Below are 11,751 nucleotides of genomic sequence, written 5' to 3'. Positions count from 1 at the left end.
CGTGTATACTTTCTTTACGTGGAATAGAAGAGTCCTAAATTAAGTAAATTCCTCATTCAAATTTTAAAGCTTACACCTTCCATTAATATGGTAAGAATTAGAGTTTAATTTTTTGATTGGGTTGTTAGACTCTCTCCAAGCCTTACTTAAAATTAGACATGCTCAGACCATTGAGATATGGTCTCATGATTAATGGGTTGACTTTAACTTGAAGTATTAATTTGTTGGACTCACTCCAAAGTTAATGTGGAAAGAGGTGAAGTTGGGTGATATGCATATGATGTATATATGTTAATGAGTTAACAACCTGATATTTATACAAATATCAATTGTTGATAGCATAATGTGATAGTTATATATATATATATATATATATGATATCTAATTGGTATATTTGATACCTACCACTAGAATTAAGAATAACTTATTGGACTCACTCCAAGGTTGTTCTTATCTATAGTAGTCATCAACCCATTTAGAGACAACCTACTATTGGCGCAGTGGGGCCGGTAAGAGGGTGCAACGTCTGTTAAAAAAATAAATCAAAACCTTTCTCTATTTTTCCAACTAAGATTAGTAGCACTATCACAATAATTATAAACTCAAATAAACAACTAATACAATTAAAAGAGGCTAACAGGTTTAACTTGGTTACAACCTAGGTAGTTGTTAATCCAAAACGGTTGCAAAGCTCCACTAGAAATATCTCCTTGTAAGGAACTAGGACGCTAAACACGTGAAAGTGCAGCGGAAAACATCTAGTTCCTTTCCAGAAGATCCATGCGAAAGGAAACCATATACTAAGTACTAATTTTTATACATGAGAAAGTTATACCTTTGTTGCGTGCCCTTCGCAATCCCGACAACAACGTTTCTTTAGATGCGGATCTTAGCACGATCAAGTGGTCGCGCCTCTATGATATCCACACGAACAAGTCTCGTCTATCTCAGAAACTCACCAAGTGGAGAATGAACCTTCTTGGAAGTTTCGGCCAAGTGGAAGAGAGGAGGAGGAAGAAGAGCAAGAACACCAAAAACTCTTCATAAAATGAATCCAAAAACTCCTTTTTATAGATTCGTGAATTACCTCATGCCTTAATGTCAATTGCTTTGATTGACATTAATATTTGTCTTCATCCAATGAATCTTATGCATGAGCAATTCAAATGGTTCACTCTTCATCCAATGAATCCAATGCATCCAATGCATGCAATGCATGAGCAATTCAAATTGTTCACTCTTCATCCAATGCATCCAATGCATGAGTAATTCAAGTTGTACACACCTCTTTCTTCATGAATTCAAATTCATGAAATCATATAATGAGTCCAACTCATTAATCATCAAATAATTCATGAAATCATATAATAAGCCCAACTCATTAATCATCATTCCAATTGATTCAATGAGTCTAATTTGAATTGAACTCAATCCAATAGTTGGATTTAATTGAGTCTTACTCAATGAGTCCAATTTGAATTAGACTTAATCTAATGATTCATCATATGAATCCATCTCCATTGACTTGTTCTTTGTGTGTGACCCAATAGGTTCTTGTAACGTTCGCAATGTATCTAAATCAATATTTAAATACATAAGTAATGAGTGGCATCTAGTAAGGCATCATTGCTACCCAAGTGACGAGAATGTCGAGATCTGACTTAACCTTTCCGTGGCTATTATCTTCTATGACTTTGTCCCTCTATTCTTGATATCTAGATTGATCGATGAGGCATAGACCGTGTCATCCTTTTATCAATCTTTATGTTTCTTGATCTCCAAGTAGACACACTCAAACAAATGAGCTCAATATCTCATATTGACTCATTTATGCATGACCATGCTTTCTTGTGTCCTACTAATCAAGGGGCCCACAGATATCACTTTCGTTATATGGAAGGGATAGATCTCATCTACATCACTCACATCCCTGTGCATAATTTATTGCATACCCAGTGATCGACTTTATAGTCCACCCTGTTACGGGTGACGTTTGACGATACCAAAGTATACAACTCCTTATGTAGGGAACCATAGTGACTTCAGGTCTAAGGACTATTCATACCAATAGTCACATGAGAATATTTATGACACTCATATGACGATCCATGAAACATTCTCATGGCGGGTCATTCAGTATATATTCTCTAATATATACCCATGTGTCAACTTAATATCTCATATCCATGACTTGTGAGATCAAGTCATCCGTTGACCTACATGCTAGTCTCAATGCATTAATATTGTCCTTGTATATTAATGCTCGACTAGGAACAGTTAAGAGTAGTGTTCTCTACAATATCTCACTATCAATTCAACCAATTGACATACTGTAGATAAGAACCTACTACCCAAGGACATTATTATACTTATTCAATTGGCACTGAACTGAAATAAATATAATAAACAACTTTTCCTTTTATTAATAATGATATATGATACAAAATGAGTCCTTTACGATCATCTCATAATTGGTACTAGGGCTAATACTAACACTCCTTCGTGTAGGTGGAGAAGCCTCTTACAATCTATGAAAAGCTCAAAAAAGACTAGGAAATTGATTACAATAGTTGTTGTGTTATTTCCTAGCTTCAGGGGCCTTTTTATAACTCCTGGAAATCCTATCCGTAGTTTGAGGGTGCCTCCCAAGTGTAGGATCGAAAGTGCTAGAGGGGGGGAAGGGTGAATAGCACTCGTGGCTAATTCGTTCGTTTAGAGTAAAACACACAGCGGAAAATAAAATACACAACGCAAACACTAAGATTTTACTTGGTTCGAAGCCTATGGCGAATCCTACTCCAAGGCCCACATGTGGGAGTGCTTTCAATGGGAAATCACTAATCAATTCGAAATAGTAAAAAATATTATAGTTGTAGTACATGAAATTTTTAAATGAAAACGATACCGACAACTCTATATGAGAAAATCTTCTAGAAGAATCATCATCAGAGCTTTTGGACATCGTGGAAGCGTTTTCTGAGCAGTTCGAAGAAGCGGAAGTCGTTCGTTGTATTGTTCTGAAGCTTCTGGTCGAGGCTACTTTTATAGGTTGTTCTGGGTGCCCGAACCAGTTTCGGGTGCCTGGACCACGTGACTCGGCCACTCCGCGTGCGCCACATCAGCTTGGTGATAACTTTTGGGTTCTAGGTGCCTGGACCGACTCCGGGCACCCGGACCAGTTCTAGGTGCCCGGACTAACTTTCTCCAATCCTTATTTTCTGCAAAATAAAGTTAGTCCAGGTAAAAACAATATACATATAATATGAAATTATGGCAACATTTAACTATCTAGTTCTGACTTTGAGTTTCGTCGAAACTCTAGGTCGAATTGATGCTACTGTTCCCTCGCTAGAGAATGCGTCCTTACATACTCCTCTCAAGAGAGTTTACCTATTACCAGATCGGTCCTCCAGACCGACTGGACTTTTTGCTTAGGGTTACTACCCCCTAGGACCTAGTGTTACCACCCCCTAGGACCTAGGGTTACCACCCCTTAGGACCTAGGGTTACCACCCCCTAGGGTTACCACCCCTAGGATTACCACCCCCTAGGGTTTTCCTTAGCCTAGGGTTACCACCCCCTAGGACCTAGGGTTACCACCTCCTAGGGTTTTCCTCAGCCTAGGGTTACCACCCCCTAGGACCTAGGGTTATCACCCCCTAGGGTTTTCCACCTATCTAACCGCAGCTAGGACTTTCCACCACCTAGGGTTACCACCCCCTAGAACCTAGGATTACCGCCCCCTAAGGTTTTCCACCTGCCTAGAATCCACTAGGACTTTTGCCTAAGACAACTTAAGACTTTCCTGCAAACTCAACAAACCTTGTTAGATAACAAGATAACTTAACTTTGGACCCACTGACATAATCAAAATACAAGTTTGATCATTGGATGCTTCCCGCACCAACACTAAGGACTTGGAGGGCGCCTCCAGTGAAGCGCCAAAGGATAAAACTTTATCCTTTGGTAACAACTAGAAATTGTTAGTATTAGCCCTAGTACTAATTATGAGATTATTGTAAATGACTCATTTTGTATCATATTTCATTATTAATAAAAAGGCAAAGATAGTTATTATATTTATTTCAGATCAGTGTCGATTGAATAAGTATAATAATGTCCTTGTGTAGTAGGTTCATATCTATAGCATATCAATTAGTTCAATTGATAGTGACATATTGTAGATATACATAGAACACTACCCTTAATTGTTCTTAGTCAAGCATTAATATACAAGGATAATATTAAGGCGTTGAGACTAGCATGTAGGTCAATAGATGACTTAATCTCACAAGTCATGGATATGAGATATCAGGTTGACACATGGGTATATATTAGAGAATATATACTGAATGACCCGCCATAAGAATATTTTATAGATCATTATACGAGTGTCATAAACATTCTCATGTGACTATTGGTATGAATAGTCCTTATACCTGAAGTCACTACGATTCCCTACATAAGGAGTTGTATATTTTGGTATCGTCAAACGCCACCCGTAGCATGATGGACTATAAAGTTGATCACTGGGTATGCAATAAATTATACGGAGGAATGTGAGTGATGTAGATGGGATTTATCCCTTCCATATGACGGGAGCGATATCTGTGAGCCCCTTGATTAGTAGGACACAAGAAAGCATGGTCATGTGTAAATGAGTCAATATGAGATATTGAGCTCATTTATTTGAGTGTGTCTACTTGGAGATCAAGAAATACAAAGATTGATAAGAGGATGACATGGTCTATGCCTCATTGATCAATCTAGATATCAAGGATAGAGGGACCAAGTCATATAAGATAATTGCCACGGAATGGTTAAGTCGGATCTCGACATTCTCATCACTTGGGTAGCAATGATACCTTGCTAGATGCCACTCATTGCTTATGTATTTAAATGTTGATTTGGATACATTATGAACGTTACGAGAACCTATTGGGTCACACACAAAGAACAAGTCAATGGAGATGGATTCATATGATGAATAATTGGATTAAGTCTAATCCGAATTGGACTTATTGAGTTAGACTCAATTGGATCTAATTATTGGATTAAGTCCAATTCAAACTAGACTCAATGAGTCAATTCAAATTAATGAAATGTGATTTATTGAATTTGAAATTGCATGAGATTAATTGAGTAAGACTCGATTGAATTAGACTCGAGTTAGACTCAAGTGAATTAAACTTGAGTTAGACTCAAGTGAGGATTAATGGAGATATTCATTGAATTTTGAAATTCAATGAATCATTTTATTCAATTTTTGAAATTAAATTTAAATTGAGGAGTTTTAAGTGTGGTCCTTAATGGAGTGTAAATACTCATTAAGGCTCATTAATTGAATTAGTGCTCATTAAGTGTTTTCATTGGATGAAAATACTTAAGCATTTTTCTCTTCATTTTTTGTGTAGATCTTCATTCTCTCCTTCCTCTCCTCTCTTCTTGGCCGAAACACCTACTCTTTGTTGCTAGCACAACCTTAGGTGGTTTCCTTGTCCAACTTGTGAGTTTGTGAGAAAAACAAAGGCAAGGCTTGTTCGTGTGGATACCATAGAGGCGCGAACGCGTGATCATGCTGTGATCCAAGTTGTTTGGAGCCTGTGTGCACACACCAAAGGTATAACCTTTTCATGCTCACTTAGAAAATTTAGTATATTTTTCTTTCCCTTCGCATGGATCCCCTAGAGGAACTAGATGATTTTCACTGTGCATAAGCGTGTTTAGCACTCTAATTCCTTATAGAAATCTGGTCAAGGGCACCTCCCATAAGCATGGAGGGCACTTCCCATAAGCATGGAGGGCACCTTCCATGCTTATGGAGGGTGCCTTCTGCCTGAAGGTGGTGGAGTTGCGGGCGCACCTCGGAGGCACCTTCAACCCTTGTTGAGGGCGCCTCCAGCAGTCTTTATAACCTCTCTTTACTCCATTGCTGCTCCGATCACTTGGGTGATTGCAACCAACCAAAATAGGGCTAACCCGAATCCAATTTCTGGTCTTCTCCTCGTGCAGGCTTCCGCTCCGGCTTCTCGTCCCTCGAACATCACGTACGTTCTTCTCGTCAACCGGCGTACTCTTTCGCAGCACCTCATCCCTCGGATGTACCAAGCCCGTCGACTCCCTTCCCGTGTCATCCTTCTCACTAGTTGCGTTTTCTGCTCAACTTCTTATGTTCCTAAGCTCCTGTACACTTAGACATAAGGATCAACACAAAACAGGATCTAACTTAACTTGGTTGATCATATCAAAATAACCATTTTAAAGTAAGGACTCTTGAATTTGTACAAGCAAGTGGGGTCTCTTATATGAATGTAAATTTTTTACATTGCATATTTAATTCATCTCTCTTATATGCTCAGTTTTGTACTTCTAGGTTAATAGAATAAGAATGTCTTCTTTGAATTTGCGCTTGATTTTGGAAATAAGCAAACTAACCGGGCCGAATGATAATTAGCATTTTGATGCGTTCTTTTAGCTCTCAAATTGAATATTTTTTTATCTCCTCATATGATTAATTCTAGATTTATTCCATATTTTATGAGTTGAGATATATTTAGAGCTTTGATGCATTTTCTTTACATTTTAGGGAATTTTATCTAATAATTTCAATTTTTGTCTTACAGGAAGTTTGGTTCATTGAACCAAATGAAGATGCTTCACTTGAACCATACTAGGTTCAAATAGATTCCAACCCATCAAAATGAGCTTACTTCTTGAGCTTAACCCAAGTCAAACTATCTCACCAAATTCCTAAAGTCCTCCCTAAAACTCAACCTAAACCCAATTTGAATTCCGGTTCAAATCTTGATATAAAAACCAAAATTCTGCACGATGAACAGTGGCTCAGGTTATTGCTCATCATGCAGGTTTTTGATCCATAGCCCCCATTCTCCTTCCTCCCTTCTTCTCAAGCTACGAGGTCATTGTACAATCTCAAGGCAACTACTGGATGACATTCTTGCATCTAGAATCTCGCTAGAGAGGTCTTGACGGTGAGGTTGACGTGAATCTGAGCTCTACTGTCATTTCCGTTGATTTTTCTTGAAACAGTGAAGAAAGCAAAGTTGCACTCCATCTTTCATTAGCAATCATTGGAGGGATTCTCTAGTGGTTTCCGACAGCCTTTCAACCATCCACAGCTCCGCAATTCTCCAATTAGCTTAGATTAACAAATTCTAGAATTTCTGCATTTTTAGATTTAGTTTGAATCTGATTTCAACATCAAAGAGGGTTTCTTTGGCGGAGTTTGCAAGATTTAGATTGATTCCAAGTTCAGAAGTTTTCTTTTTCTTCTTCTTCCCTGATTTCCTAAGTTGAGGGTTTCAATTTGATTTAGTTTGAATCTGATTTCAACATCAAAGAGGGTTTCTTTGGAGGAGTTTGCAAGATTTAGATTGATTCCAACTTTAGAAGTTTTCTTTTTCTTCTTCTTCCTTGATTTCCTAAGTTGAGGGTTTCAATTTAAGCCTCTTGTGTGACGGTAAAAGTGTGTGGTTTGTGAAGTGAATGAGATTGAGTGTGGATAGTTTAGTTTTAATTATGCATTTCTTGTTAATTTCTGAATAGATCTTGTTACATTTGATTAGTTTGATTCGTAATCTTAGTTGTTCTTTAGTTGTATTTTGATTCTTGTTAATTAATTTAGTTGTTACTTTAGTTCCAATTAGCTTATGTTTCTTGTTAATGAGTAGCTTAGGTTAGTTGTTCCATGTTAAGTTTTAGTTGCAATTAGGGTTAATTTCTTGCTTTATATCAAAATTTACTTGGTTGCAATTAGCTTTCCTTTACTTGCATTATTTTTCATTTACTAGATTAGGTTTCATTTAATGCTTTACTATTTTATTCCTTAGTTTAATTCCGTTAAGGGTGAAATTGTAGCATAGAGTAACATGTATTGTGAGATCACTATTAATGGGTGGATAGGATGTTGTTCATTTTATTAGGGTAAATTTCATAATTATTTTGCTATCTCATTTGCTAGGTTTTAATCCAAAAATCAAACAACCCCCATTTTTATGATGAAAACTCCAAAAATAGTTCTAAGTCTTAGAAAAATATCCGATTATTAGTTCCTCGAGAGATTCAACCCTGGGCTCTTTATTGCAACATCATTTTGTAGTTAAAGGGTTTATTGAATATAAATTTGTTAATTTGAAGTCCACTTGTGACACTCAATTTGGACTTATCAAATTTTTACGATATTGCTGGGGACCAATACTATGTGTTTGTTTTTAGATTATGCATAGTTTTCTTTATTTCTTGATCTTATTGTCTATTTACTTATGTTCTAATCATTAAATTTGTGTATGACCAGGTCTTCAGGTGAAAAACTATTTGAGTTTGATCTAGAGATTGAGAGGACTTTAGAGCTCTAAGGATTTAGGAGAGAACACCAAAAAGTTTTGAAAGTAGTTTTTAAGACTTAGATACTTCAATGGAAGAGAACAACCTGACTATGAAGGAGCTTGCAGCTCCTAACATGGCCTACAAGTATTCTTGCATTACTTATCTAGACTTGGCAGTGGATTTTGAGCTCAAATCAGGTTTAATTCATTTACTTCCTAAGTTTTAAGGTTTATTAGGAGAAGATCCTAACATGTATTTGTATGAGTTCCATGTTGTTTGCTCCACCATTAAACCTTAGGGTATTTCAGAGGAGGATATCAAGTTGAGACCCTTCCCATTTTCCTTATCAAGAGCAGCGAAGGAGTGGTTATATTATCTTCTAGCCAGATTCATTACAAGTTGGATTGATATGAAGAGGACATTTTTGGAGAAATACTTTCCAACATCTAGAACTACAATTATAAGGAAGAGTATTTACAAGATTCAACAAGTTGTGGGGGAGACTCTTTACGATTATTAGGAAAGATTTAAGAAATTATGTTCAAGTTACCCTTAACATCAAATCAATGACTAGTTGCTTGTCCAGTACTTCTATGAAGGATTACTCCCCATTGATAGGAGCATGATTGATGTAGCTGCTAGAGGAGCTTTGGTTAATAAGACTCTAGAATAAGCTAGAGAGCTCATTGCAAATATGACAGAAAATTCTCAATAATTCGGGAGTAGAGAGCACTTATGACAAGAGGAGTTGGAGAAGCTCAATTGATATCTAATGAGCAAAAGGAGATGAAGAATTCCTTGTTGAAATTGACATCTTTAGTCAAACAAATGGCGTTGAATAATGCTAACCAAACTTTAGCTTTTCTAATTCAAGTGTTGAGGATTTGTGGCATTTGTTCGAGTCAAGATCACACTTCAAATTTATATCCAAATATCCATCAAGATGAATCATTGGCAGCTATATCAAGACCTCAATTCCAACAAAGATATGACCCCAATTCATCCACCTACAATCCAAATTGGAAGGATCATCCTAATTTGAAGTACGAGAATTTCATCAACCACCTCCAAATCAGAGTTTGTAGAATTTTTAGCAACCTTTTCAAAGTTTTCAGCAATCTAATGCTCCAAATCAGTTTCCACACAACAATTTCAGCCACTTATTATTTAAAATATTTTGAGTCAATTTCATCAAGAAAATCAGTAATTTCAACATCTTAATCAGTTCCAATAGCAACCTTATGTTTCATTCCAGCCACAATTTCAGTAACAAAATCAGCAAGCTAATTTTCAACAGTAATTCTAGCCTACACAAAATCTTCAGAACTTTCAACAACCGTATTCTTCATTTTCTTCTCAACTGAGACCCTACAGGAATCAAAATAGCTACAACAATCTTAAGTTTCAAATTCACAGTAGCAACAACAAAAGATGGAGGAATTAATGTAGCAACTTCTACAGCAGCAACAAATTATTTTGCAATAGCAACAACATCAACAAAGGATAGATTCAACTCTACAAAATATTGAAAGACAAATTGGCCAGCTAGCTACCAACATGAATCAAATGTAAGCTCAAGGATCAAGTCAATTACCTTCACAAACAACTCTAAATCCTAAAGAGAATGTTAGTGCATTAACTCTTCGAAGTGGAAGAACTACAACTGATCCAGTGAGAAAAATTCTAGTAGGATCATGTGAAGCCAAGCAAAATAAGCAACTAAATCAGAGATCAAACCTAGCAATAATTCAAGGAAGTCCAAAAGATACAACAAGGTCATTTCCAGCTCAAGTAGATTTAATTCAACACCATTTTGAGCACAAGCAGATTCAAGTGCAATAGCTCAAAATGAAACAAGTTCAGCACCTTTATAAGCTCAAAATAGTGGTAAGTCTAGCTTAGTTCAGTTCCAATCAAATCCACCTTCAATTGCAATTGAAGATTTGGAGAAGAATTCACATCAACAAGAATCCGAAGTTCACATTCCATTACCTTTTCCTCAAAGAAATATTCAGCCAAGAAAGAAAGTAGAAGAGGAGAAAGCTAGAGAATTTCAAGACCTTGTGAATTTATTTAGAAAAATGAAAGTGAATGTGCCTTTGTTGACCATGATTAAGCAAATTCTAAAATATGCCAAGTTTCTCAAGGATCTATGTGTGTACAAAAAGAAATTAAACGGGAATGAGTTAATAAACATGGGAAAGAATGTTTTAGCACTTATTCAACCTGTTCCTAAAAAATGTAAAGATCCTGAAGTTTTCATTGTGCCTTATGTTATTGGAAGTTATGTTTTTGAAGATGCTATATTGGATTTGGGAGCATCTATTAATGTAATGCCAAAATCAGTTTTTCAGACACTTGGAATTGGTCCTTTACATCCTACAGGAGTTGTTATTCAGTTAGCTAACTGTTGGAACCTCAAGGTTATTTTGATGTGATCAAACAAGTTAAGTTAGGTCTTGTTTGGTTTAACCCTTGTGCCTAAGTGTGTAGGAGCTTAAGAGCACAGGAAGTCGAGCGAAAGACGCGACTAGCGAGAAGGATGACACGGGGAGAGAGCCGACGGGCTCGGTGCATCTGAGGGACGAGGTGCCGTGGAAGAGTACACCGGTGGATGAGAAAAATGCACACGATGTTCGAGAGACGAGAAACCGAGGAGGAAGGCTGCTCGAGGAGAAGGTTGGAACTTGGGTTCGGGTGAGCTCTATTCCGGATGGTCGAGATCACCCAAGCTAGCGGAGGATGGGTAGTAGGTAATCCTTAGTATATTGATCAACATCACAATAAAACTGGGATCCTAGAACGCTCACTTTAGCCAAGTTCCTCAACTAACTTTCAACTCTTGCTCTCTCTCTCTCTCTCTTTCTCCTTGCTTTCCTTCTCTCTACTTCAAGTGCATAGATTCCTAATTCACAATCGTTTAGCTAATACGTTGTGTGAGTCTCTAGTGCCTATATCCAGTCTTTGTAGGTTCAATATCTTTTATTACTTGATAATAACCTTGCATTTACAGATTATACATATTAAGTATTTGGCGTCATTGTCAGGGACTGCACATATAATATTAGTAGACAAACGCTTGAGCTAGTCTAAACTTTATTTTAATTCCTTTTTATTTTGTATATATTTCTGTACTTTTGTTTTGCATATATCTTGCACTTTTTTACTTTTATTTCTTTTCTCCAATTTTTTCTATAATTTCTCTCCTATATTTTAATTTTGCACTTTGATTTCTATTTTTAATTTGAATACTCTATTTTTTTGTAATTTAATTTCTGCGTTTTTGAATTTCTACAAGTTTGATTTCAAGTAATCTTGTTCTTATATATGAAGATCTAATCCTGTAGAGGATTTGTTACCACTTGATCGCAAGATAGACATAACTTTTCAAAGAAGCAGAAAACT

This window comes from Zingiber officinale, chromosome 9A (assembly GCF_018446385.1).
Source record: "Zingiber officinale cultivar Zhangliang chromosome 9A, Zo_v1.1, whole genome shotgun sequence".
Taxonomy (NCBI): Eukaryota; Viridiplantae; Streptophyta; class Magnoliopsida; order Zingiberales; family Zingiberaceae; genus Zingiber; species Zingiber officinale.
The sequence above is the reverse complement of the archived record's forward strand: the minus strand, read 5'-3'. Positions refer to the sequence as shown.